This window comes from Marmota flaviventris, chromosome 14, assembly GCF_047511675.1.
Source record: "Marmota flaviventris isolate mMarFla1 chromosome 14, mMarFla1.hap1, whole genome shotgun sequence".
Classification (NCBI taxonomy): Eukaryota; Metazoa; Chordata; class Mammalia; order Rodentia; family Sciuridae; genus Marmota; species Marmota flaviventris.
This window is the reverse complement of record NC_092511.1, coordinates 40807982-40833517: the sequence shown is the minus strand read 5'-3', so window position 1 is coordinate 40833517 and position 25536 is coordinate 40807982. Positions and strand designations below refer to the sequence as shown.

The window sequence follows — 25536 nt, the reverse complement described above, 5'->3', positions numbered from 1 at the left end:
CACCCACAAGCATAGCCCTTGGTCCTTAAAACTATTGAACTCGAGGCTGGGGTTGTGGCTTAATGGTAGAGCGCTCACCTAGGACATGCAGGGCACTGGGTTTGATCCTCAGCACCACAAAAAAATAAAATAAAGGTATTGTGTCCAAATACAACTAAAAAATTTAAAAACAACAACAACTAAAACATTTAAAAAAAAAAAGCTATTGAGCTTGAAATCTTTGATAAAAGACCTTTATTTTTCTCATATTCTTGTTAGTGAGAGCCCTTGGTTGTTTGCCTAACTCTGTTCTCATTGTCAAATCCTGAATTAAATCACTACATAAAATTGAGCATATTGGTTGAAGTTTCTGTCCCTGATTTCCTCATGTGTAGCATAAAAAAATTTTAATTATGAATTATATTTTGTTAGGGGATTAAATAAAACAAAATAACTTTATCCTTTTGGTTGAATGACTTTATGTTTCATTAATCTGCTAACACATCTTCCACCCACCTCCTCCCACGGTGGTGTCTGTGTCAATCTGCACTCAACTTTATTGATGATAATATGGCTAAGGGGCTCTCTTACTTATACACAAACCCAAAATATTTACAGAACAATGTACTGTGCCATCAGGTCTCAGAGAAGTTGTCAGGTCTCAAAAAGTCTCAACTTCTCTGAAGGAAGAAAAACTTTCCACATGGTTCTTTTTGCTCACATACAGAGACAATTCCTTTGCTGAGCACTTACTATTGAAAGACCCACCGATTCCCTGTCCAAGAAAGACGCACGAGGCACTGGCTGCAAAAGCAAGAGGCGATTTATTGATACACAGGCGCCTGCGGGTGCCCAGCGAAACCTCAGCCGGAGCTTCGGTGAACTGGCACACCGGGCTTTGGGGTACAGATCTTTTATAGGGTACAGTGGTCAGTTTCCCTCCTAGCACAGTAACAGGTATCTCATTGGCTCTTTTGAATCCAGCATATAGGTCACTTAAAGGGTAAACTTGTTTTTCACTATAGGTTCCTGGAAAAACCATATAAAAACCATTTGTTATTCATTGTATGGTTTTTCATTGTATGATCCCGTTTGCCCAACCGTGCCGGTTCCTTTCCCAACCATCCTGTCCTTTCTTAATCGGTTACACTTAACTGATTTTCTGAAAAATACATCTGACGTCTGTGCAGGTGCGGAAGCAAGCCCTGGTGATTTATTACTGGGCCTAAAGTTATTGGGCTGGGGTCTTTCATTCCCCCCTTTTTCTTTATCATGGATAGAATCTTATATCCATTGTTCTGCTTGCTCAGGTTCTTGGATTAAGCTTGTGTGTGACCCTGTTTGTTGTTTAAGCAACTGGTACTGTTGAGTTAGAACCATAGTTTGGATTATAGAAAGTATCTCTCTCATGAATTGCACCAATCTATTGAGTATGCAGGGTCCAAACGTTAGGATTATTAGCAGAATAACTAAAGGTCCCGCTATGGTGGATAGCAAAGTAGTTAACCATGGGGATTTGTTAAACCAATGTTTAAACCATCCTTGTTGTGCTTCAAATTTTTTTTTTTTTTTTGCCTTTTTGCCAACCTTTTAGTGACTTTTTCCATAGTTTCCCGGACCACCCCCGTATGGTCAGCATAAAAACAACATTGTTCCTTTAAAACCACATAGAGACCATCTTTTCTAAGGAATCACAGATCTAATCTCCTCCTATTTTGTAGCACGACTTCTGCGAGGGAAGAGAGAGATTTCTCTAAGGCAGTGATAGACTTGGTCACTTGATATTAGACCCCCGATTTATCTAACTACACTGACTACCTAACTTTAAATCTGGCTTTATTTATTTATTTATTTATTTTTTTAATTTGGGAACTCCTTACTGCTGTGAGGAAGGGGGACGAAGAGAATCTTTCTGGCTTCTTCAGGCTGAAAAGGGATGGCGTGGGGCAAGCAGTTTGGAGTCCCCCTTAAAAATATTGGGTCTATCGAGTGGTCCATGATGAAAGTCTAATTGAGAAGTAATAGGCTGGAGGGCCATTTGAGTGATGGGTGGTCTATAAGAGAAACAAGAACTTATTAGTACTGGAACCATATTGATGCAGTAATAAATGCCACAGCACAGAAATATGCCGATGAGTATAATGGCCAAGACAAAGATTAACAATGTTTTTTATCAGGCAGTACCAGGAACTAGGAGCTAGGATATTGTTTCCACGAAAAAGTTGCTGAGAACATGGCTTCCATCTGAGCAGGTAAATCTTTAAGGATATTTGTCACATTGTCAGAAATGTCAGGGATGTCAACACAACAACTTACATGTAAGGGTACAGATGTCTTTTTTTTTTAAGATATAGTTTAATAATTTAATGCCATCTGATCCTGCAAAATCCTTTTACTAGTATAACCTCTATGTCTAATAGAGAAATCTTTAATTCTGCTACTTAGGGCTGGATAACCATATTAGCAAACATCAAGCCTACCTGCGTTGGCTAGAAATAAAGGCCTTAGACTAAAACTATTCTAGCAGTCCCTTTGACAGTTATCAGGCATTTCTGTCTAAGAATCTCTTTTGTAGCCTCCAGTTTACTTATTTATGGAAGTTACATTTAACTATTATTATCATTTAAGATGTCTAGGAACAGCTGTGCTTTGGCTTTGACTGTCTTTGCTAAATGTTTAAGATGAAGCAAGTCAAACTGACTTTTGTCTCTACCTATTGTTTACAGTCAGCTGAGTTATCCTGGGAGTCCTCGGGAACTTCATAGCAGCTTTTCAGTTCTGCTAGTGCCATTTGCGCTAGGATGGGTCCAGGCCTTGCTTGACCATATGGCTTCCCTCAGAAGCATCAGGGATGTCTCCCTTTTCTAATGACCCTCCTCTTTACAGCAAATGCACCGATTGGCTTTCTGTCCTCCACTGGTCTCATTAATCTCCCTGCTCAGGAGGTTATGTGGCCTAGAGTTTGCTGAGCCCTTTGGAGAAGTCCCCTATTCCCTGATTCAGACTGACTCAGAGGGCAAGAGCCGAATATTGGTTTTCTTGGCCCTTTTAATTTAACTAATTTTAAAAACTTGATCTTAAACATCCAGCAAATAAGTTAACAGCCTTATATTAAGAGCACTGGGCTTTAATGTCTATCTCTCTATCCTGTAGGTGATAACTCCTTATCTTATGTTGACCCAGGTTGTGTTCTTAAAGCAATACCTCTTTAAAACATTAACAGGCAATCCTTAAACCATCTATAAGCAAACTACAAAACAAAACTAACTAGGGTAAAAACATATTTAGCTTATATAATAGCTACCTTGAATTCTGGCCGGGTTATACATCATAATTTCCTGTTTGAGATCCTAGTAATCTTGGCAAAAACCTACTTTTGGACACAACTTTAACTGTACTGAAATCTGGCTTACTTTTTTTATAGCCACTTTCACATGTAGTGAGATGGGACAGAGCCTTATTTCAAGTAAGGCAGGGCTCTTTATAAATCTCAAGTACTATAGTTCTGAAGCTGATCATTTTACAAAGTTTACATAAATTGTTGTTCAAGTTTACATGAACATTAGCTAACACAACATAATATCACACCTAAAACATGAATTAAAGGCTGAAAGCTTTTAACCTCTTGTAGAAAAGTAGTAATGTACTTTTGTGTTTTGCAATAAAACCTTTACACAGATTAGGCTCTCAGACCCTCAGAGTAGAAAGTAACATGGAACCGTACATATCTTATTGATAACAAGTTCAGTTTAGAACACAAATGATATAATTGAGTCTCTAACATGTTTTTTTGAAGCCTAAAATTACCATACAACTTTAGAACACCAGCTTGATATAATGTTCTTTTGAAGCTTCTACCTTACAGACTTGTATACCTGGAAGATATGAACACATTAATAACACCATAATTACATAAACCTCCTTTTGTTCACATTTTGAAACAATACTTGTAAACTTTTAAATTTAAGCAGAGTTAACATTTTATTAGGGCCTTTTTGAACACCTAGAGAAACTTATAAGCTTAATTTTGAGGACATCTTTACTTTTATCTGTTTACCCAATCTAAATTGAACCGTTTGAATCACGTGAATTAAAGATATTTGGATCTATTTTTAATTTTTTTTTTTTTTATGAGCGCTCCTCATCTGTCAATTGTTATATCACTGTAGGATATATGGACATACACACATACAGACATACCGACATACAACACATAACAAGAGTGTGCACACATAACAATAATAAAGGCCTCGTAGCTTTTTGCAGATGAAATCTCCATTGCAATGTTTTTTTTGTTTTTTTTTTAAAAAAACTTTACTGATCAGAAAATCATTAACCTAGGTCTGCAGGTTCAGAATCACGAGCTCAAAAAAAAATACAGAATCTAAGAAAAAAAACAAGAATCCTAAAAAAAAAGATGACTGGCCAGTAGTTAGTAAATACCATACAATTTACTTCTTGGTTTGGTCTAGTTTGAGTTCAGGTAAAAAGACACTTTTACCTTTTTTTTTTTCTTGGGCCTGAGCTCCAAGCTGCTTCTGTTTGCATATCAGTTTAAGCCCTGACCAAGGTCTGGAAGGAGCAGGGGAAAAAACTGCTATTTTGAGCAGACACTTTAGGCCTAAGACATTTTAACCTTAAGTTATATTTCCAGGTTTAGATGTTGAAAATTATGATACAAATTTAAGAAGCAATTTCCAAAATTTAAAATTTTATATCTTTTTACACTAGAAAAACTTGTTCACATAAAACTGGAAATAGGATCTCTACCATCAGAAGAAATTTCTTTAGTACCTCTAAGCCACTCTGCTTGTTCTGAAGTTTCTAAAGTAGCATTGATTTGCCCACACACTACCATATATATCTGAAATTAAGCTTTGAAAATTTCTAAGACTATTACTATTTAATTATTTAATGTCATTTTTATGAGCCAGACCAACGTTTTAATTTCTTTTCAGGCTACCCAGTTCAAAATTGAAACTCTTTAAATTTTTTTTTTTATCCCAAGTATTTAAGTTTTCTAGCATGAACTATCTGAAATCAAATTAAACAATTGCTTAAACCCAACTTTTAACTGCAAGATAGTGCAATGCTTTAGAAACCCATTTAGATACCAGATTGTTACAATAAAAATTATTATTATTTTTTTTAGACACACATTTAACCTAGATTATCCCTAAGAAACAATCAGACAACCAGATAAGAAAATATCTCTCCAGGTTTTGAACTTTCATTTAATTATGACTCCCATCAGTGGCACCATAGACTTTCCCATGAGTGGACCAGATGTTTTCACGTAGAGGCAACTATAGGTGTAAAATCAAGGGTCCCAGTGTGACTGGCTTTACTGCATTCAGTGTCCCTTCTTTTTAAGTAAACAGAGGTGGCCTAATCCTTAAGATGTAGATAAGGACCCAGGGAACTCCCCAGAGCTAAATGGCTCTGGCAGCTGCTGGGAGTCCCTTAATCCTATCTTTCACCCATAGGATCAGTTCCTCCAGTTTGGTTTGACCTTAGGCATTAGGCATTTTTTTTTTTTTTCTAACTTTTTAGTAGCCAGCTCCCAAAAAGTCCATCCTCTGCTTGCAGTTGTTTCGAGTGCTAGGCTTCCCCAAGAGAGCAGAGTGGGGACTCCTTAAAAGTCCCCTTGAGAGTGTTAAAATTTGTGACTGAAAATTTGGTTCCCATCTCTAAAGCCAATTAACACTAATTTAATAATGAGGACAGGGCTTTGAGAAAAGTCAAAGCGAGATGTTAAAGTTGTTATAGATTGTCCCATGTTAGTCTCAGGTGGAATGAGAAAATGCAGAGGCAAGGAGACAGATACAAATCAGACAGGACACAAAACACAAAGAACGCTGCGGCTTCGGGCAAAGGCAAGAAGACAGACACAAATATCAGACTGGACACAGAGAACGCTGCGCGGCTCGAGCACAAACCGAACGTACCTGACGGATTAGGGAGAGGAGGGATACCGTCACCTCCTTCACCCACGAGTACAGTGTACTCTACAGAACATTGGAGGCCCCCCAAGATGGGCCTCCCTGAGCCCCTGGGACGTCTCCCAGGGTGGCAGGGGAGAAGTCCGAGTTCGTCAACTCCTTCTCAAGCTGCCCAGAATACAGAGCGATTACGCGTAATCGTACAGACGCTGCGCATGAACAGATAACAAGATAACAACCAGACAGACAGAGACACAAAATGACAAGAACTGGCCAGCTTACCTCCCAGTGGTTATCGGGTGTTCCTCGGGCAGGGATCCGGACGGGGTTACAGGAGTTCTCCTGGCTGGCTCGCCAAATGAAAGACCCACCGATTCCCTGTCCAAGAAAGACGCACGAGGCACTGGCTGCAAAAGCAAGAGGCGATTTATTGATACACAGGCGCCTGCGGGTGCCCAGCGAAACCTCAGCCGGAGCTTCGGTGAACTGGCACACCGGGCTTTGGGGTACAGATCTTTTATAGGGTACAGTGGTCAGTTTCCCTCCTAGCACAGTAACAGGTATCTCATTGGCTCTTTTGAATCCAGCATATAGGTCACTTAAAGGGTAAACTTGTTTTTCACTATAGGTTCCTGGAAAAACCATATAAAAACCATTTGTTATTCATTGTATGGTTTTTCATTGTATGATCCCGTTTGCCCAACCGTGCCGGTTCCTTTCCCAACCATCCTGTCCTTTCTTAATCGGTTACACTTAACTGATTTTCTGAAAAATACATCTGACGTCTGTGCAGGTGCGGAAGCAAGCCCTGGTGATTTATTACTGGGCCTAAAGTTATTGGGCTGGGGTCTTTCACTATATGATAGGCTCAGTAACAATGTTTATGTGTATTTCTATAAAACGTCTCTCATAGAAATTCTAAGAAGAGAAATCTAGTTTTAGTCCTGGATCAAAATTTATGTAACCACTCTGCTACACCGCCCTTCAGAGAATAATGAAAAGAACAACATCAGGGAACTGTTGACGTTATGGAGACCAGGGAACAAAAATACTGCTCTCAGTTCTGATTATCTGAGAAAAATGAACAGGACAGTGTGTATATAACACACACACACATATATACAAACACATACTATGGCAATAGGCTCAATGTCTCTGCCCCTCCCCCAATTCATACATTGAAATTCTTAATTGTATAACCCCCATGAATAGGATTAGTATTCTTATAAAAGAGACCTCAGCAGCTTTCCTGCCTCTTACGCAAAGTAATGACAGAGTGAAAATATTGCCATCTATGAATAGGAAGTAGACCCACATCAGACAATGAATTTTCTGGTTCTTTGGTCTCAGACTTTCCAGCCTCTGGAACTGTAAGAAAAAAATGACAGAGTTTAAGCTACGTTATCTGTAATTTTTTAATAGCATCCCAAACTCACTAATACAACCATAATTCTAAAGGAACTTCTTTCATTATTTTTAATCAAGATTTAGTATTTTTCAACTGGCAAACTTCTCAGAAGAAACAATTAGAGAAATGGTCTTAATAGACTTCTCCTGAGGAAATATCACTTAAGATGTTCATCTTGTCATTGAGACTGATATTTAAAACTTACACTTTAAGCTAAACTACTGAAGGATGAATAGAGTTGCTCCAACTATGGAAGAAATCTGACCTAGAAATCTTTATAAATAATTGTGTTTCAACAGGGACAGAAACAACATAAGAGAGTATGTTCAGTGTGGGAAATACCAAATTATTAGACTTTCCCTGAATCCTTGCCAGATAATTAGGACTGGATGTAATATTATTTGTAGAATTTTTAAAGTAGGGGAATAAATACCATTTAATCCAATAATGATACTGAAAACATCTTTAAAATAAAGTATCACATATCTATTGAATGCCAATTTGGAATTAAATGCTTACCATGCTAAAACAAAGAAAAGAAAATTAAGGAAATAGCTCCCAAGAAATTAATGGTATAATGTAGGTCCACAATGTGTGTGTGTGTCTGTATAATTAAGCAACAAAATAAAGGTCCCATTAAGTAGCAGACTTTTCTTGTCCAGTATTCTATGTATGTAGCTAAAAGTTGTACCTGACACAGTAGTGGTTCAATAAGTTTTTTATAAGAATTAAAAATGAATGAACCAATGGTCAGAAGAAAAACAGTAATTCCAACAACTAATGAGATATCTTGAAAGAGTATTAAGATTATTTGTCAAGTTGGTGATAAATGAAATAGTTGAGGAGTTCAAAAGATGACTGTTGAGAGGATTAAAAGAAATTATGTGAGTCTACCCATCATGATGTCTGACAGCCACTAAATCAATTGGTAGCTCTATCATCTAGAATAGAAGCGAGTATACCATTTTTTTTTCCATTTTACGTGTGTGTGTGTGTGTGTGTGTGTGTGTGTATACAGATTTGATGAATAGGTATCTAGAATGCAATAATTCTCATCATAGTCGATGAGCAGGCATTAGAGCAATGATTACATAAGTAAATTCATTTCCCTTGTTTTTATTCCATTATTTCTTGTTATAAATGTAAACTATGTCTTTCACCATATCTTTATTATTTTGTTTTTCCTTACCACTTACCCATTACCTCAGTCTATTCTTCTTCCTCAGTAATTTTTGTTCTAATTTAGTTAATATTGGTTGGATTTCTTTCAAACACATTGAGGATTGAGACTTCTTTTATGTATCTCCTTGTGAACTGGGATTGGTTTGGTTTGAATCTGTGGTAGCCTTCTGTGTTCTAAAATGGATTGTCCTATATTAGTCTCTCTTCTGGTAATTCTGTCACGCACAACAGTGAAATGGCATTCTGTGCAAATTACACCCAGAAAATCACTTTGCACTATACTATGTTTTCAAATACTTCCCTGACACATGGACTAAATATTTGCCTGTATTTTAGATTAGTCATCACATTTTCATTTGTTCTATCAGTCATTACACAGGTTGTTTATAGGACACCTCTAGATCTGTTGGGGCTAAACAATCCAACTCATGGTCTCTAAACTGAAGGACCTTGCATCTTAATAATAGAGATATGATGTTTACATATTATTTGAAAAGATGATTATGACAAGTGATATGAATGCAGTAAATACCAAATGAGTAGCACCAGCGAGAAGTGCTTTAAGGTTTTAGGCAACAACAGGGTTGGAAAAGAGATCAGTAAATATAGCGCTCATTGATTAAGAAGGACTTCCCAGATGTGGCCGCTTAAGTGGCCCTTCACAAAGGACAGAGAAGAGGAGGGGGAGTGTTTCAAGTAGATATGAAAAGAATGGCATGTGGACCACTCAAAAAGGTAAGGCAAGAAGGCAAAATTCAGGAGACAACAAGGCCACTTATGGTGAATACAGTAGAGTTTCGGTGTAGGAAGAATGAAAAGACATCTGGGAACTTATGTGGAGGCAAACTTGCAGGAGTTATTTAAATTTCCAAAATTAGATGGCATGTTTATAAACTTGTTATATCCAAATAGCAATCGTGATGATATCAAAGCAATTTCTAGGTGAAAAAATCACTTTTATATCCTATTTCTTATTTGTTGTTTCTTGCCAAGAACCTTGTGATAAATATCACAAAACTGAGGGTCAAGAGGTTAAAGCTTACCCAATGTCATCACAATGCTAGAAGGTGTCTGAGTACAGATGGGAATGCAGGTGTGATCCTACATCCTGTGTTCACCACTGTATTCTGATCATCAGTAGATTAACCATGGCCATGGGACCGAAACTGATGTTATTTCATTCAGTGTTAAGAAATAAACTAATTTCTGGCTAGATACTACCATTTGCATGGTTGAAGATGAGATCATTCCTTGATAGAAGAGATTACATAACATATATCCTGTGCATTGTCTTTAGTAGAATAGTGCTTAATTTATGTGTTCATGATTCTGCTGCTTTTACCAATTAACAGTCCATGTACAGATTTTAACCTAAATTTCTCTAGACATTTTACCAGCTACTTTCTATGTCATTATAACATTGATATTAAATAGCACTTTTACCTTTTTCCAATGGATTTCACATTCTTTTCCGATACTGAGTTATTATAATATGTCTGTGATGTAACAGTCTAGACATTAACCATTCCCATTTAACAGATGTGTGAATACAAGGAGGGTTGCAACAATCTGCTCATTACACTAATCATTGATGGAAGGAAGAGTCAGATATCTTGACTGTCAGACTGGCTAACATTTCACAATTTCAAGCTGCTTCCCAAAATGCTCATTACAGTTTATATCAGGTGAAAAATTTAGCCAATATCATAAGGTATGAAAATATATATTGATAATTTAGAGTATTTGGATTCCTACTGGAAACTTAGAGTTTCTGAGTCCAGATCTTCCACTCATTAAACTTGAGCCAGTAGAATGAACCAATTAACATTCATCTATTTTTAGCTCATGCGACCACACATTATGACACTTAGGCTGGTTAATGATTGATAAAGGGAGGAACATATTTTTCACTTTAAAGATGAACACTGTAGCAGAAAAATGGTCATGACCCTGATGTTGAACATGCATAAACCTAGCTTCTAAGTGCTAGAGTCAAGAAAGGGTTACCTTCCTGGCAGTGACAGTGAAAAGAGACAAATTTCCCATAATATATTACAGTTATGTCTGAATTATGGCTTTCTTCTCTCCTCCCTCTGGCCTTATGTGAAAGGTTTCATTTGGCCCTTCCAATTTCCAGGAGGATTAAAGTAAAAATTGTGTAGCCAAGGGACCCATCCGTGGCAATAGAATAGAGTTAGTTAACCTTGACTAAAGTTAATTTAGTAACGGTAACAGGAAGGGGTGTGGAGACAAATGACAGGTCACCCTATTTTTTATCAAATATCCTGTGACCTTCTCTAATGTTTTATTATTTGCCTCTCATTTTTAAAGTAAAAGATGAATACCTCATTAATTTTTAGATATTTGTTATAATCTTGCTCATCTCTGTTGCTTAGCTATTGATCTGATCATTGTCAGGGGTGGGATGGTATAATTGAAATTCAGTAACACTTTGGTTTACTGTATGTTTAGGTAATAAGGAAAATATAAAAATCAGACGGTATTTCCTTTCTATTATACTATTTGCAAGGGGGGACCAGGAATTTTCATTTTGTAATAAACTCTCCTAGTTACAAAGTGCACCTCAGTAGACTATACATCTTTTTAACTTTACATGTGATACTACATATTTAGCAAATACCACTGTTAACTAGTGACAACCTTTCTATACATTCTTTGTGAAATCCATTAATACCCTCATATCCCCTGGTTTCTCCTTACACATTTATAAATTGAAAGTAAAGGAGACATTACACTATATTTAAAAGGGGCAGGATGATGATGAGGAGGAGGAGGAGGGGGAAGAGGAGGAGTGTGTGTGTGTGTGTGTGTGTGTGTGTGTGTGTGTGTGTGTTTATGGGTGCTTTTCACTGTGCTAACTTTAATTCAGAGTCAAGTCAATTGCTGAGAGCTGACTGCTTCTGGAACACTTCATATGTGGTGCCCCCGCCTGCCCAGTTCTGTGATCTGTTGAGTTCATAAAAGGATATTGTTAAAATGCTTCTAGTAAGCTTCTGTTGTCCTTTGAAAAGACAGTATGTTATAATCAGATTGTTTTCACATGCATAAAGGGTTAAATTATCCATGGTAACTATACTATTTTAAATTTAATAAACTATCAGATTGATATTCAAGCAAAAAATGTTTCAAGCTATAATTTTGAACTGGGAAACAAAATATGTGAAGGATATCATCTTCATCAAGTAAAATGTTTGAATATGAATAATTGGAGGACAATTTTTCTGCAATTAGATATTTTCTCAGAGAACAATGTCAAGGCTTCACAGCCAGATTTCCAATGAATGTCGACTTTTGTTGGTAAGCCAGGCTCCTGGGACGAAGGTGCAGTAGGCAGGTCATACAGGGACACAGAACCACCATGCTCACCAGGCAGGGGAATGGCTCAGATAAATTCTGCCTAGGAGAGTTAAAGGGTTGAGATGATGACGCCTCTGAGTTAAGGAAAAGAGGCAGCACCCTGTTGTGATTTTTTAGTATTAAGAGACAAAGATGTCATCTATTTTGTGTGATCTATTGGTGTTGTTAGAAGAATCAAATGAAATAATGTATCCAAGAGTCCTTTGAAAAATGTGAAAGGCTATACAAGGACACAGGGTGCCTGGTTTGGCCTATATTAAACCAAGATCTTTGATTAGCTGAGAAGCTGAACAATGAGTAACTAAGAGCCTGAACTACCATCAAACTCTGATGAAGGAGAGCTCAGTGGAAGGAGTGATTTCATTTATTCAATTTAATGAACTTGAAAGCTTTTTTTAAAGTTAAATTGGTGGTTGGAAAACTTTGTGGGAAATGTTAATTATTTGTATTGCTTGGTATACAGAGGAGTAGTGTGGGAAAGGAAAGGAGTGGCTTTGGCATCTGATACCTCTTATTTGAGACTGAATGTCCATTATTTATTATGTAATCTTAGGCAAGTTAATGAAATTCTCTGAACCTATAAAACTCTCTGAACCTATAAAAATAATGATATTCAATACATGATATTTTTGTGAAGATAAAATTATTTTACATATTATTAGCACATGTCTAAAAATATGTGTAAAGAAAAATCTAATTCCCTTGTTAACTTTTAATGGTATAAGTTATTTTGTCCTGCTATAACAAAATGTTACAGACTCTGTGATTTATAAAGAACAGAAATATATGTCTCACAGTTCTGGAGACTGAGAACTCCAAGATCAAGGCACTGGCCTCTGGTGCCTATTGAGAGATTGCTTTCTTACATGGTTGGAGGCAGAAGGGCAAGTGGGAAGAAATGTTATATTCACATGTGGCAGAAAAGCAGAAGAGAGAAAACCCATTCTCAGTCTTTTTTAGAGTAAGAATGAGTGAGAGTGGAGCCCTCATGACTTATACCCTCCATTAAGCCCCACCTCTAACACCATTGCATTTGGAGACTGAGTGTCCCATGAATGACTTTGGAGGAGACATTTGGACCATGGCCATCAGTGATGCTGATGCCTGAGTACCTAAGTCATCAAGTTCAAAATCACTGGGAGGGATAAAGGTGCAGTCTTGAGTCTTGCATCATGTAGACCTCCTGGAGGTGGGGCCTGTGGACATGCTTTTCAATCAACATTCCAGCCAGTGCCTCAACCCACCTGACAACTACTGAGTTACACAGGACATTGAAGTAGATGCTGTTATGCAGGGTTGTTGAATTTGAGAGTATAGGACTTGGTTTAAGCTAAACTCGCCCATCATATACCAGAAGTTTCTATTTCACATTAATTCTGTTTGCTTTACTGTCCTTTTCTCCATTGTCCTAATATTGAGAAGGGTCATTAAACATTCTCTTCACTTTGGGGGTCTAAGAAGGTCAAGGTTTCCAAGACTTTACTGCAGCTGATTGTAATTTAGTGTGTCAGATATGGTTGAAAACAAAAAGGAAGTTCATAAGATATAAAAAGACATTGAATTGGACTACAAAATAACTTGTTTAGAAGTTGAAAAGTAGACAAACTTTGGCAAATAAAAATTTGCTCTTTACTTGCTGGAAGAGAATCAACTAGAAGAATTCAGGCTTTGATGTCTATCAGCTTAGTCCTACATGTTCTCTCAACAGCAAAAAAAAAAAAAAAAATGGATATACCCTTTTTAGTATGTGTAAGGTAAATGTTAATTAATTTTTGACACTTTTTAATCTTTATTCATAAATTTTTCCAAGATGGGAAAAGTACATTTAGGCTAAAAATGTCAACTTGACATTAATTTAAATGCTCAAGCTAATCCAAAGAATAAACTGTTGAAACTGAAGAGAATATTAATGATATCTAATAGTTTGCTGAAAAGCAAAGAAGTCAAACTCAAGAAATAGGTAAAGCAAGAATGGTGTTGCTAGAATTATCTCTTGTGTAGAGAGATTGTGTGTATATGTTGAGGGGGACTGCCTCATGGAGGAAGAATAGGTATATATTGCAGTAAGAATTGAAATGTTCTCTCTAGTGGTCAAAAATTAATATAGTACCTAAGCAAGATGCTCTCCCAGTTTCCATCATCCTTCCTTCATATAGGAGAGCCTTGTTAAGGTCATTGCACAAGTTCTTGTAGATGTATAATAGTCAATAATTCAGATGTCCTTAGATGTTTCCTTGCCCATTTTCCAATAAAAGTATGGTCTTAGAAATATCAACTCTTAACTATATCCTCTGAGGTTGGATCATTAAGGAATTAGCCCACCAAAGAGCTCTATTCCAGTGAGTTCTTGAGAGTCTTGTGGTCTGATCTTAAGGGAATATCCTGATCTGGTTGCCTCTTCTAGGAATGTTAAATTATTCAACATAAACTGGAGCTCTAAAATTTTTGGACTTGAACCATTAGTTATTTCATTTCCTATGTGTAGAAAAACAGTCCTTGCCCAATGGGCCAAAAATTCTGCTAGCATCAATTTAAAACAAAATCTTAGGCAGGAAGAGAAGAACATGTTGGGTCTTGCGAGACACTTGTCAGTCTTACTAATTGATTCCTCCAGGTCATAGTTAGGATGACCAAATCCCTATCTGTGCCTGTTGATCTGTGTGTTCTTGTTAATGGCACCAACTTTCTAAAGTGGCACCTTCTCTAGAGTGATCCATTTAGGATAATAAATCATATGACCAACCTTGTCATTCCTCACAGTTTACTTGCTTTGCAAAGGCTTCCCTGGTGCTCTGGCGTGAATTAGATATTCCTGTTGTACTTTCTCTTCATACAATGCATTTCTACTTAACTGTAATTACCAGAACTGAAGATAATTTTGATAAGTATACAGCTTATACATATTTTATTGCTGGAATATTATCCCCATAAAGGCAAAGATATTGCATGGTTCAAGGTGACACCTCAGTGCCTAGCTATCATATAGCAAGTGTTCAATAAATATTTGCTGTATGAATACATGTGTTTATCATGTACCATCCACAATAGCTAAGCTCATTCCTCAACAACAACAAATCCATGAAGTCACCTATGGAAGAAACTGATGCTATCTGCAGATGCCATATGGAAGGGTCCACACAGTCCTTAATCCCTCTCAACGTGTCCTCAAAAGGCTGGTTCATGAAAGACCAAGAGTGGAGAGCGGTGTCTCTTAGAATCCAGCAAGAAATTTGAAATCCTTGGGGAACCTGTGTTCCTTTTAGCACAGGCCAGTGTTCATAGCACAGAGTTCTGTTCCTCATTCCCAGGAGACTGAACTGCCTGGATTTGGGCTATCCCTGAAGGCTCACTGAGTGGTCTTGATTCAGAGTATAGTAGCCTAGGATTCCTTCCATCTCACCACAGATCTTTACCTGGCTTCTTACTTGAGTAGTACTAAGAAAAGGATGGCAAGACTAGAATAAGGAATGGAGGAAGGTTCTAGATCCCAATGATTTACTATAGATTTTCTTCTATGTGACTTTGTGCCTTGTATCCCTACATTATGGAGTTGTCACAGGAAGAGGGATGATGTCCTATGAGAAAATGAGTCTTTCTATTGTTAATTTTGGTGCCATTTCTCCTAAAGATGGCCACCTGTCAAGGTCATGGAGGTTCCCTTTAACTGTGAAGCTGGCCTTTACCAAGAGCTATACCCTTTACCCTATCAGCAAAGATCTTGCAGAGAAACCTCAAATTTTTTCCCAGCATCTAGAACCAGTCTTATAAACAAAGAGAGTTAATTGTAAAAAAATATAAGTAAATGCCATGCTATACCACACAGAATTGATGTAATTCCAGCCAAATGCTGATAAAGTTTATTTTATTGTATTTCTTCATTTTGCCTTTTTTGTGATATTTTTATAAATATTGTATTCAGACCATTTGTGAATTAATAGTACTTGCTTATTCATTCTCTGAATATCTAGATTCAGAATTATTACAAGAAATAATTTAAGTTTTTTTCAACTTTGCAATTCATTGGTTATGAGGATCATTTATATATCAGTTCTAATTTCTAGAATGCCTGCCAGCCTAGGAACATTTGCCCTTGCTGTAATTTTCTTGAGTTCGTCCTGAAACACTGAGCACCCTATTCTTATACAACTCAAAAATTAATAGGTTCCTTTTAGATCATAGAAGAAATCATTATGGAAAACAAAATCTTCAATGAGTGATCTACATTTTCAGAATAGGGTGTACATTAATGATAGTTCCAACTGTCAGCTGGGGATAATGCAACTATTACTGATTATTGAGTTTCAAACACAAACAATGTCAGTAACTACAGGAAAATCTGTAAGATTTCCCAGTATCTAAAATCCAAATGATGAGACACTTTATCTCTAGGCAAAAATGAAGAGGGAAACATTTTTCAAATAGATAGGATATTCTCTTCTGTGTGAGTACCCCAGAGTTCATTGCCACTGGCTTCTTGGGGATCGATCACATTGTTCTAAATGAATGATGCTGTCAGAGTTCTGAAGAATGGCAAAGAGTTCTGCAGTCAAGCTTGGGTATAATGAAAATGCCCTAGCAGCTTCCTGGGCTTCATCCATCGGGGCAGGAGGATTAAATTTGAGCTCAAGTTTTGAAAATGATAAAAAGCTGTTTAACTGCATTTTCAATATGTTTATCAGAAGAAAGCTGAAAGTACAAGATAACTTCTGCAAGAAATTTGGAAGTTGAAATGAGTATCAGACCCGTCTGAAAGGAATCTGCTGCAGCTGAACATTACTCATGTTTCCACCGCCAAGAACCAACGCTGCACTTTTCTTCCAGAATTATTTTTAACTAACTTGGAAGTCATCCAGGTTTGACTCTCCCAAAAGCAATTTTGTAAATGTGAGAGGGGCTTACTGGGTTCTGATTCAAAAGACAGGTGCACCTGGCTGTCTTTTGTACAGCTGTGAAAATCCACAGGATGGTCATCACTTAGCATTCCACAGTGGAACGGCTTAAGTGTGAAATGCAGTTTCTTCTAAAGGTGATGAAAGCCAGCAAGACAGATCAAAGTTAATCCAAGCTGCTTCATACTTACCCATTTCCCTTTTCTCCTTCCTCAGGAAGTATTCAGACAATAAAGTGAAAGATTTATGATCAGAAACACTAGGGACAGCTGCATATACCCCACAGAAATTAGTTTCCATTTTAAACTGTTCCATATGCAAGTCCATTTGAAATTTGCCATAAGATTAATTGGCTTCTACCACCTCTTGGTTGTTTAAATTTTATAAAACAACAAAAAGAGGCCGTATGTTCAATAGTGAAGGAAAACAAGGGGAATTTGAAATGAGAAATATTTCAGATGACCCCTTTTTCTTAGTGAAAAATAAATAAACCAGTTCGGGCTTTTCACTATGATAATGTTGGAGTTGTCTTCTGCTGTTACATTGAGTCATTCCAGCAGTCCCATTATACAGCAATATCTAACAGACTTTATGGGTAATTTGTACATTTGACTAAATATAGTCGAATATAGAAATATCAAGGCAGATTAAATATTTAATAGTGTTTTCAACTTGTCATATACTGCTGCTCTTTTAAACTTTATTGTCTGTGAAATTGCTTTTAAAATCAATGATCATCTTGAGTAAGGTTTTCACAGGATTCATTTACCAACTGGGGAGTCTTGAATTCTCAGGATTGCCCTGTCAATTAACTAAGATAATTTTCTAAAGTAAAAGTCTCCTTGTCATTAACAGCAGTATTTACTAACCCATTGCATTAAAGTGACCAGAATATGTCCCAAGATATGTGATTTTTTTCCCCCCTGAATAGTGTTCTCAAGCTCATAATAGCCAATGAATAGGTAGCCTTGAAGACAGATACATTATGAAGTACCCTGGAATTAGTAGACTGGTTAGTTGGGAAAGAGAGATCACACATGCAATTCCATCATGGAGATGTGTTTTAAAGTTTGACAACCTGGATGAAAAGACAGTGATTGTAGTTTTTCTGAAATAGCTACATGACCAGTCCTCAACGTAGAAGGACACCTTGTAATAATCAGCCTAGTAGAGACCCATATGGAATTCAGCACCTAGAAGTTTGACTGGGATCCACCAAAGAGTATGGGGATTGGGGTTCTGAAACGCTATCACTAATTGACTTATCTCAACTTCACTCTTTTTTTTAGAAGTGATTTTGTTGCTTTTTCTTCTACTACCTATAAACTCTAGCATTTGTAGGCTTAGTTTATTGCCACCCTTGTTCTGTGCAGTTCTTCTGTGTGCAGGCACATCGTGGGCTCCAGGACATGCTCAGAAGAGGTAGTTCCTAGATTGGGTGATCACTCTCTATCGTCTGTCATCATGGGGTTGGCCACCATTAGTTGTGTAGATGAAGCACTTGGAAGGAAATGTTGAAATGAGGTTGGAGATGGAACTGATATTCTGAGACTAGGTTTCTCTTTTCTTCTTGCTACCCAGTGATTCAAAAGGAAAATGTACGAAGTTGAAAATATTTCAACTACAAAGGTCAGGAGATTACCAAGCAACTTAAAATTATAAAGGTCAAGACACATTATTCCCAGTGCCAGATCACTTCTTTGTTGTTAGTTCCTATATTGTTATCCCATTCACTGAGCACTTCCTTTGCACCAGGAACTGTGCTAAGTGCTTTTATGAATCATCACATTTAATCCTCAATGCACTTGAATGTTTTGATAGGTTTAATACATGTTATAATGTTTGATACAATTCTTCTGATTGAGTTTAATTTATTGAAAATTATGGCATGATATTCATTTATTTATTTTGTTTAAATAAAACTGACAGCAAGAGGGCCAACCACCAGAAATAGTGGCATGCACTATGTGCCACTTGGGAGCATGAGGCAGGAGGATTGCTTGAACCTGAGGGCTTGTTTCAGACCAGCCTAAGCAACACGTTAAGGCTCTCTCTTAACATAAAGGGACCAAATGAATAAGAAGTTTATTTCATTAGTGCTATGTTCAAATAAATTTGAAAAAAATGTTGGATTTCCTATTATAAGATATATTCATCAAAATATCAGTTTAACACCGATTTACATAATTATTCATTCAACTATGAGCTTTCATAGATTTATGCTAGAAATCAGCAATTCTTGACAGGTGGTGTGTTTTACATATCCATATAAAATACAAACAGATTTTTTAAGTTATCAAGTTGCATAACTTAAGGTAAGTTATTTTACCTGTTGGAAGTTCAAATCCTTTATCCATAAAAGAAAAATAATAATTTCTGCCTTCCCTGATAGGTTTCAGTGTGACAAAGATGATAAAATTTATGGTTAGAAGTACTCAAATTTTAATATTATGTGTTATTAATATGATACATTATTTGTAATAGGAGGAGCACTGTTTCATTATTCCTATCATTATTATTTATCTTGTGCTAAGTTGAGTTTCCAAATATTCTAATTAATCATGAATAATGAGGATCAGAAAAGAAGCCAAATAAACAGAGTGAACAATGGAGCCTGAAGATATCAATAAAGACCAATGCTTTATTTTTCATATATAAATTAGGCCCCAAATCTTAAAGATTTAAAAATGTAACAAACATCTATGTTGTATTACCTGATTTAATTTTGTTACAAGTTTTTTTCACAAAGCAATACCATTATTTAACAATTTGGTTTTTTTGTTCTCGAGCTTCTACAGTAATGCCTTAGAAAAATCATCTTTCATTTTTGAACATACCCTGTAGATAGTAATCTGTTCCATGTTCACATTTTTCTTTTATTTTTAAAAATAAGTTTTGTGACACAAACTGCCTTCAGTATTAGAAATAAGAATTTTAAAGGAAACTTCCAAACAATGAATAACATATATTTCAGAAAACTGGACTTGACCCATTTGTAAACCAAAAGGAGGACTAGCTTGGAAACAGTTTAAACAGTCAAGGTTGGATTTGTAGAAATCTTTCATAATCCAGTTTTTCTGAGTAAATGTAAGAGGATACATGCTATTCTATCAGTCAGAGATCATAGAGCTAATGCTGACCCCCAAATCTTCTTCTAGAAACTGATCCAGTTTACCTATTTCCTCACTCAGAAGATTTCCCCTTTATGTATCACTATAACACAGACAATTACCACTGAAATCTATGAGAACCACCAGAAATTATACAAACTACATATATAGAAGTCAGAGTTTGCTCCCATAAGTACCTTATAGTATATTCATGTTTTTGAGTTATGATTTTATTTCATTAAATTCTATGATAAAACTTAAAAACACAGGATTCTAAACTTGAACCCTGACTTTACCACCTAGGAGCTATATGACTTTGGCCAAGTGTCTTACTCATTCTGTGTCCATTTTCTCACCTGTCAATGGGTTTAATTCTATATATCCTGGGGAATTTATTATATAAAGTAGGAAGTCTTTAATCTTAAATTCTTAGCACAAAAACAGACACATACTAAATCTCAACTGTAGTTAGCCACCCTATTATTTTACAGCTCTGATATGAATCAAATTCTCACTTAACTTACTCCTAAGCATTCTCTTTAGGTGGGTCTATATAACCATATACCTTCCCTTCATGTCACATTATGGATCTCTTGACTGAGACAGAGTCTGTTTGGGTAACCATGAATCACCAAAAAATACTTAAAACAAAATATTCCCAAATACACTTTAACTTAAAAACAAGCCTTCTAGAAGTTGATATTGACAAGCTTTTTCTTCCCTCCTCCACCTCCTGAAATCATACCAAGATTGCCTCTTTCCTTAATTGCTATCTGGATAGTTAGATTACATGGTCCACACTTATGCCTAATTGCTGTCATCAGAAGAAAAATTTGCTGGGTTTATTAAACATAATGCAATTTCTTGACAGGTACATTTAGATCTTGATACCCTCCCCAAGTGCCACTACACCACTAGGAAATAATGTCCTTGTGAAGATTTTGATCCTATCATTAGTTTGCTATGCTACAAAATCTGCCTTATTTACAATTAAATTAAATGTGCAATCCTAAGAGTAATAGAGTGCTTTAGCAAAACATTTGAGAATTTTGAGACTCTTACAAGCTCTTTCTATTTTTTTTATTTTGGGTAGATTTTTTTTCCTCTTTAGTAGAGATTTAACTGTTGTCTCTTATTTGCCTTGTTTTAAAGTGAGGAGAGAAGTAAACAAAAAGTGTATCTTCATAGGGCATTCAATCAGGAGAAGTAAGGAATTCTGGGGAAAAAAAAGATTATATGATTGTATGTGTGTGTGTTTGTGTGTTTTGGTTTGGTACCAGGAATTGAACCCAGGAATGCTTAAACACTATGAGCCACATCCCCAGCCCATTTTTATATTTTATTTTGAGACAGAATCTTTTTAAGTTGCTTAGGACCTTGCCAAGTTGCTGAGGCTGACTTTGGACTTGCAATCCTCTTGCCTCAGCCTCCCAAGCCACTGGGATTACAGGCATGCACCACCGTGCTTGGCCACATGATTGTTTTCAACATCAGGGAAATCATTAGAAAAGTCACAAAGATAAATATTACTTTTTAATATTATATATTGCCATAAAAGACTATTCAACTAAAAAGCAAACTGTATTGGCTACAGTTCTTTATTCTAGTGAATTTATCTGAGGGGTTACTGAGGAAAATAAATAATCATATGCTATGAGTACAGCAATATATGATTTTGTAGCTAAGAAAATATTTTTAGAAAATCAAGAAAATGTGATAAAATACTCTTGGTTTAAATTCTTCTATCTGAACTATGAAGGCCAAGTCATTATAAATTCGGTGGGATTCAGTGAAGCCATGCATGGTATTACATGCATGGAGAAATTTTTTCCTGTTTCTTTCTGAGTTATGTTGAGGAAATGAAGCTGGTGAAAAATAATTGCATGTCATATCATATCTGTTATACATGTTTCAGCATACAATAATAGCAATAACAACTGTAGACAACTTAGAAGTCGGGTAGATACCCAAGACACTGGAGAAATAAGTTAAAGAAATTTTCAAAAATAGGTGGCAGAAATATTGCTTATTCAAAAACTTAAAAGTAATAGAAAAGTTGTAATAAATAACTTTGGAACTTTTACCAATAAAAGGAAGGGCTTACTTAGTGCTAATGTTGTTCCTTTTTTTAACTTCAAAGACTAGATTTTTTTTTACTTTCACCTGTGATATACAAGAAGGAACATCTTTCGGACAATTTAAGAGATTTTCTTTCATCTTAGTTTCTGCTCTTTGAATATCCTTTGGTTTAGGTGTCTGAATAAAAACTTAGCCTCATATTTTTTTCTAAAGAGACTGAACAATCAATAAATATGGTCAATCTTTATTTCTTCAAGGTCTACTCTTTAAAATGACATACAGTGGGAACAAAATCTGATATTTTATTAGTTCTTTGTTAATGGCCTCTGCTACAGAAGGATTCCAAGGACTTTTCAACTTGGTGTTCTTATTACTGGGACAACAAGGTCACAGAAACTTTTGAGTTTAATGGCATAAAAAGAGGTGGTTGAAATTTAGGACACGGAAGAAACCTATGATCTTTTGTCTTGCCTTTTATTCCACCTGAAGCTTTCTTTTTTCATTGTTTTGGCCCCACCATTTACAGAACAATCTTGTCCAGAAAAATTACCATCGGCCTGGCAAAAGGTATGGTGAAGTTTGCTACTGATTTTATATAAATTAAATGGAAGAGTTGTACTCCATCACTCTGACAACTAAATTACATGAAACTCAGCTGGAGATTGGGGCTGGTTACTTTTCCAAATGGAGCTGGTGGTGGGGCAATCTCATTTGACACTCTTAGTGTTTTAGATGGCTACATATTTGGACATTCCTTTGGATCCACTTTTAACTTCACTGACCAAAATGTTGAAGTATAAATTTTTATACAGTCTTGCAAACAAGTCCTTATTGGAGGGCAAGGATACATTCAAAACAAGCAAGGGAAGCATGATTTTTGAACAAGACTATGACTATATTTTTCTATCATTTTAATCATATGAGTGTGACTACTGTGTGCATGATTTGTATGCTAAGAAAGGTACCAAAGTGAGTGGGAAAAGTGCAGTGTGCAGAGTACAGAGGTCATTGCTTGGTTTTTGTGCCTAATGTAAGGGATTTGGGTATTTAACATACCATGGATATTGTATTAGTTTCCTATCATTTCTGTGAAGTTTATCACAAATGTCTTGAAACAATACAAATCTGTACAAATTTTTTATCTCACATTCTGTAGTTGAGAAATTGGAGTGTAGAGTGTCTAGGGGATGTCCTCTGCTCATCCCAAGTTCAGGGCGATGGAGGGCTCTTCCTTCTTGGAAGCTCAGGGTGAATGTACTTAAGTCCTTCAGGGTTTTGACTAAATCAGGTTCTTGCGGATGAGGCCTGAGGTCCGGATCTAGCAGGAGCTGGGTGGCCTGGAGGCTTCTCTTCTTCCTCTTCATGCTTTCCAAATGCCCTTTCCCCTATCTTCCATGAATGGCATGTCAGGTCCCTTTTAGGGTTCAAATCTCTCTGACTCCCATATCTGTCACATCTATCTGCTTCCACACAAAGTTCTCTCCTTTTAAGGGCTCAAGAAATTAGATTGGGCCCATGCATGCTCCCAGATCATTTTCTTATGTCATCATATGAGTAGGCCTACTGTGTGCATAATTGTATGCTATGGAGAACAGTAGCAAAAGTGAGTTTATTGAAGACTAGATCCTGCTGCCATTTTGTGTTGTCTGCAAAATGGCAGACAGGCTGCACCCTGCATCATTACCTCAGTGAAAGTTCACTAGCTTCTGCCCCCAGAAGGTCCAAATGCAATTTCAGAAGACAAGCAAAAATACAGATTTTCAGTTGGTAGTATAGATAATTAATTCTCTAAAGGTATATACAGAGAGAACTTTTTATGATTGAACTAGGAGTCGGATTTCAAGGAAAATATAGTACTTTAATGGTCTTAAAGCATACTTACAATTGGTAGAGTTGTAATTAAATAATGAATAACAAAAGTACGGAATCAGGAAAGACAAAAACCTAACTAGGAGCAATTTTAACTAGAGAAAAAAAAGTCTACTGGATACATTATAGAGAAGAAAAGAGCCTAGTTGGATAATATCCAACTCTAGTGGTTTTCATATTTTTGGTCCCACGATCCTTTTGTGCTCTCAAAATCTATTGAGAAGTCCAAAGAACTTCTTTGTGTTGTGTAAATTTACATATGTCAATATTTACTATATAAAGCATTTGCTAAGAAAACATTTAGATATGTATTATTTAAAATAACAATGGCCAAGACATTGTATGTTAATGTTCTTTTGTAAGAAATACTTGAGTTTTCCAAAACCAAAATAATTTAGTGACAGGAGTAACATTGTTTTAGATTATTAAAAGTCTCTTCAAGGATTTGCCTAATATAAGACTCATTGGCTCGTATGTACTTCTGCACTCAATCTTTTGTAATATCATGTATCTTTTGAAATATGTCATTTGCATCTAGACAGATGTATCTGTGAGATGATCAAAACGGTTTTGACCCTTGGAACCCCTGCAAGGGTGTCAGGGACCACCAATGTTTTTGGATAACAACTTGAGAACTGCATTACGTATCTATTAAACATCAAGGATATTCTAAGGGTGAGAATACAGAATCAAGAGGACAGACAAGGACCTGCCCTCACGGTTATTACTTCCTCAGAGAGAAGACTGACCTTGCAGTGCAAAATGATGGTTCTGATAGTAATAGATCCTATGAGGAAAAGAAAGCTAGTTTGGGGATGAATGGCACAGAGAATGGGGCAGGGTGGTTGTGTATCCATGAGGTAGTCCAGGAGGTTGGCTAGAGGTATTGACCTGGAGCCATATTAAGATTAGGGAGAGCTTTGCCCTTTGAGGGAGCAGCAGATGCAAAGTTTCTGAGACAAACTGAAGAATTAATGGAACAAAAAATCCAAGCTGGAGGCAGAGAAGATCTAAGATAAAGGAACAGAGAGGGGCACAGGACCCATTTCATTTGAGATCTTGTAGACAAAGACTGGAATTTTATAATGTACTCTACAAATTATTGGAGGATTTTAATAAATTAAGGAGCTACCTAATTTAGAACTTCACTTTAGATGCTAGGTGAAGAATAGTCTATAAAAAAGCAAGAAAGGAAGAGGGGAGATCATCAGGGAGTGGTTGTGTTCAGGCTAGACAAGACAGCAGAGGAAGTGGCGGGCAGCCGCTGAATTTAGGATGGAGGTAAAACTGACAGAACCAATCCATTAATTTTCCCTTTAGTCTGATTAAAATCTGTTTCTTTACCTGACCATTTCTCTTACTTGTCAAATTCACTTTGAAATAAGTTCCCATCTTTCAGGGTCTTAGCACTCTTTCCAACTTTTGTCACACCACTCTTTGACATGCAACTTTAATGAGCATCCTCTCTCTCAGACATTATTATGGCACATTAATCATATCACATCAAAACAGAAGTCATTGACCTGTAATGGTAAGAATTTACCACAACAACTTTTGTTACTTATTTAAAAGATTAATGAAGGTTACTTATACTCAAGCTAAAAAATATGACACCTAAACTTATCAAAATATTCCATGCAAGTATATTTACTAATTTCTCTCTTTACTCTCCAGTCTGCACCCCCCTACCACAAATATAT

The 25536-nt window shown here is 36.4% G+C and overlaps 1 protein-coding gene and 1 long non-coding RNA gene across 9 annotated transcripts in view; one reads left to right on the top strand and one right to left on the bottom strand.

Moving 5' to 3' along the window:
* The window catches only part of Nrxn1 (neurexin 1), a 1089464-nt gene that overhangs the window by 328277 nt on the left and 735651 nt on the right, over positions 1-25536 (top strand). The gene's annotated exons all lie outside the window — the stretch shown is intronic.
* Positions 781-6750, bottom strand: LOC139701788 (uncharacterized). 3 transcript variants are annotated; one of them, XR_011704341.1, is made up of 4 exons: positions 6204-6750; positions 3787-3854; positions 1860-2033; positions 781-1008 (listed from the first exon to the last, which is right to left on the bottom strand). It is a non-coding gene; the product is annotated as an uncharacterized lncRNA (long non-coding RNA). The 3 variants fall into 3 exon arrangements; XR_011704340.1 differs by lacking the exon at positions 3787-3854 and having other exon boundaries at positions 6204-6745; XR_011704339.1 differs by lacking the exons at positions 3787-3854; positions 6204-6750 and having other exon boundaries at positions 1860-3746.